Genomic DNA, 4,392 nt, shown 5'->3' on the forward strand with positions numbered 1-4,392 from the left:
GGTATTACAAGAATAGGGAGAATAAGAGACCAAGGACCGATGATAGTGAATTCTCTCATGCTAAGTCCGGAAATGGTGGACGTTCACCAAAAGTACTTTGGGCAAGGGTCTTCTAATTCTACTACTCCAAGGTTTGATAAATATAGGGTGCCCAACCCTAAACTACAAGGGGGTGCTCTTATAGTCCAAGTTACTCCCACATGAAATAAGTGTGGAAGGAACCATAAGGGTGAATGTCTAGCCAAGTTGAATCTATGCTACCAGTGTGGTAAGCCGGATCATCATACTAAGGAATGCAACGTCAAAGTTGGTTGTCCTTAGGTCCAAGTTTCTCAAGGTGTCCAAGGGTAACCAAAGGGTGGTCAAAGCAATAATTAGTTCTATGCCCTCCATAGTAGGCAAGAGGTAGAGGAGACATTCGATGTTGTCACTGGTATATTATGGTTTTTCACTATGATGTTTATTCTTTTCTTGATCCAGGTGCAAAATTATCTTTTATTTCCCCTTATATGTCCATGAGATTTGATGTTAATCCCGAGACATTGGTAGAATCTTTCTCTATTTATACTCCTGTAGGTGAGTCAATTATGGATAAAGATTCTATATAAGTTGCTCTACTATGATTTCCATAAAGTTACCCTATGTGACCTAGTTGAGCTTGAGATGACCGATTTTGATGTTATCTTTAGAATGGATTAGATATATTCATGTTATGCTTCTATTGATTGTAGAACCTGAGCGGTTAAGTTTCAATTCCCAAATGAGCCAGTTGTAGAATGGAAGGGTAGTAACTCTGTGTTTAAAGATCAATTTATTTTGTGTCTTAAAGATCGGAAGATGATTTCCAAGGGTTGTATTTATCATCTTGTGAGGTTTAGGGATGAGAATTCCAGATCCTCTATCCTAGAGTCGATCCCCTTTGTAAATATATTTTTGGATGTGTTTCTCGATGATTTACCTGGTTTTCCTCCTGAAAAGGAGATTGATTTTTGTATAGACCTTCTTTCGGATACTCAACCTATTTCTATCCCTCCTTACCGGATGGCTCTGGCGAAGTTAAAGGATTTGAAGGATCAATTGAAGGACTTGTTAGACAAGGGATTCATTAGGCCATGTATTTCTCCATGGGTGCTCCCATATTATTTGTTAGAAAGAAGGATGGTTCACTAGTTATGTGCATTTATTATCGGCAATTGAATAAGCTAACCATCAAGAGAAAATTTACTTCTCCAAGATAGACCTTCGTTTTGGTTTTCATCAATTAAAGATGAGAGAGTGTGACATTCCCAAAATAGCATTTCAGACAAGGTATGGATGCACTTTATACGTCTGTCTTACTAATAATATTCCTTAGCGTACATCTGTACTATAAACCTCCCCTCTGGGAGGTGTTTTCAAGGGAAGGCGGACTCCGCAGCTGCGGACCGGGCACTATCACTATACTATGCGATGCTTTTAACCAAAAAAATGGAAATCGACGTCAGAACCGATCTCAAAACCCTAATATCACCGTCTTCAGAGAAAGGACTTTCTCTATATCTATATCTATGCAACTAGTTCTTTCACTTGCTTCCAAATCCATCCATCTTACTTACTCAAAAGCTTTGAATATTCTACTAGAAATCTTGCTTCTAGCTTTGGGCACCTCTGACATAAACAGAAATAGCGTATATACAAGGCTAGCCTTTTCTCTCAAGCGTCTTGGTATTGGATCCGCTCTTCTGTTAACATGAACATGAATTAGATTCTATTCGAATTCTTTATTCTTAAGAGAATCCCCCACCCGAACCATTCTTAAGACCACCAAGCTCTCTCGAATGAATTCTACTCTTTCTGCTTTCGAGCTACACCGGGGGCAAAATCTCCCGAAAATCCTTTTTCATCGCTCTCAGCGCATCAAGTCGAATAGTGAAGTTTAACAATCTTAAGCAGCTTTAAGGTAAAGATGACATTCAGGCTCATAAGAAGCTCTTGTCGCCAACTACATCGGAAAATGCAAGAAACTTTGAATTGGACGTATTATGATTTTATAGTCATGTCATTTGTGTTGACCAATGCTCCTATGGCTTTCATAGACTTAATGAATACGGTGTTCAAGCAATACCTAGATATGTTTGTGATTGTATTCATCGACAATATTTTGGTTTACTCTCGCAATGAGGAGGTGCATGCAAGTCACTTGAGGATTATGTTTCAAACTCTAAGACACAAACAACTATTTGCAAAGTTCAACAAATGTGAGTTTTGGTTAAGGGAGGTGACCTTCCTTGGTAACAATGTGTCCGGTGAAGGAATTATGGTTGATCCTAAGAAAACTAAAGTGGTTAAGAATTAGCCTAAACCATTATCTCCTTCGGATATTAGGAGTTTCTTAGGCCTATCTAGATATTATAGGAGATTTATGGAAGGGTTTTCATCGATCTCATCACCTTTGACCAAGTTGACTCAAAAAAAAGTAAAGTTTCAATGGTCGGAAGCATCTAGAATGAGTTTCCAATAACTGAAGGATCATCTCACTACTGCTCCTATCTTGACCTTGTTGAAAGGGTCCAATGGTTTTGTGGTGTATTTTGATGTCTCAAGGGTTTGTATTGGTTGTGTATTGATGTAACATGTCAAGGTAATAGCCTATGCTTCTAGGCAACTTAAGATCCATAAATGAAACTATCTAATCCATAATCTTGAACTAGCAGTGGTTGTGTTTGCCTTGAATATTTGGAGACAATATCATTATGGTTTCCATATAGATGTGTTTACTGATCATAAGAGTTTATAATACGTGCTTAAGAAAATATATTTCAACCTTCAGCAAAGGAGATGGATTGAGTTATTGAAGATTATGATATGAGTGTGTTGTATTATCCGGGCAAAGCTAATTTGGTTACCGATACACTAAGTAGATTTCCCATAAGTAGTGTGGCACATGCTGAAGAAGATAAGAGAGAATTGATTAAATATGTTCATAGGTTGGCACGTTTAGGTGTGCGTTTGGTTGATTCTAATGATGGAGATATTCTTGTTTATAATGGTTCAGAATCGTCTTTTGTTGCAGATATCAAGGCCAATAAATACCAACATCCAATGTTGGTTGAGTTAAGAAGTTGATTGCTGAAAAAGTCATTGAGGCTTTCTCCAAGTGGGTAATGGTGTGTAATGTTACCAAGGCCGTTTGTATGTACCTAATGTTGATGGGTTGAGAGAGTTGATATTAAATGACGCCCATAATTCCCAATACTCGATTCATCTGGGTTCCACTAAGATGTATCATGATTTGAGAGAAGTTTATTGGTGGAATGAAATGAAGAAGGACATAATGGAGTTTATAGCTACGTGTCTAAACTGCCAAAAAGTTAAAGTTGAGCATCAAAGACTAGGAGGTCTAGCCTAAGATATTGAAATTCCTACTTGGAAATGGAAATATTTAAATATGGATTTTGTAATGGGTTTGCCTCATACTAAGAAAAAACATGATTCCATTTGGGTTGTTATAGATCAGATGACCAAGTTGGCTCATATTCTACCGTTTAAGACTTTTTATGGTGCTGAAGATTATGCTAAGTTGTATGTACATGAGTTGGTAAGACTTCATGATGTGACCTTTCCCATCATATTGGATCGAGGTATACAATTCACTTAATACTTTTTGAGGTCGTTTCAAAAGGGTCTCGGTACAAAGGTTAAGTGAAGTACAAATTTTCACCCTCAAACCAACAATCAAGACAAAAGAATGATCCAAACTTTAGAGGATATGCTAAGGGTGTGTGTTATTGATTTTAAAGGAAATTGGGATGAATATTTTCCATTGATTGAGTTTACCTATAATAATAGTAATCACTCTAGCATCCAAATGGCTCCTTTCGAAGCAGTGTATGGGAGGAGATATAGATCCTCGGTGTGATGGTTTGAAGTTGGTGAGACATCCTTGATTAGTCCAAATTTGGTTATCGATGCTACGGATAAGGTAAGACTCATAAGGAACAGGTTGAAGACGTATCAAAGTTGTCAAAACTCATATTTTGATGTTAGAAAATAAGAGCTTGAATTTCAAATGGATGATTGGATCTGTTTGAAGGTTTCATCCAAGAAGGGTGTAATGTGTTTTGGCAAGAAAGGGAAATTGATTCCTAGATACATTGGAACTTACAAAGTATTGATACGTGTTGGCAAAGTGTCTTATGAGTTAGATTTGCCATTTGAGTTAGCTATGGTTCACCCGGTGTTTTATGTGTCTATGTTGAGGAAGTTTGTGGGTGATCCAAACACCATTGTGCCATCGAAAGATTTAATTGTTGAGGAAAATTTGACATATGAAGGTGTTCTAGTGGAAATCTTAGACCGGCAAGATAAGAAGTTAAGAAACAAAGAAGTTGTGTCTGTCAAAGTGCTATGAAG

The sequence above is a fragment of the Solanum dulcamara genome, chromosome 5 (assembly GCF_947179165.1).
Source record: "Solanum dulcamara chromosome 5, daSolDulc1.2, whole genome shotgun sequence".
In the NCBI taxonomy this organism is placed as follows: domain Eukaryota; kingdom Viridiplantae; phylum Streptophyta; class Magnoliopsida; order Solanales; family Solanaceae; genus Solanum; species Solanum dulcamara.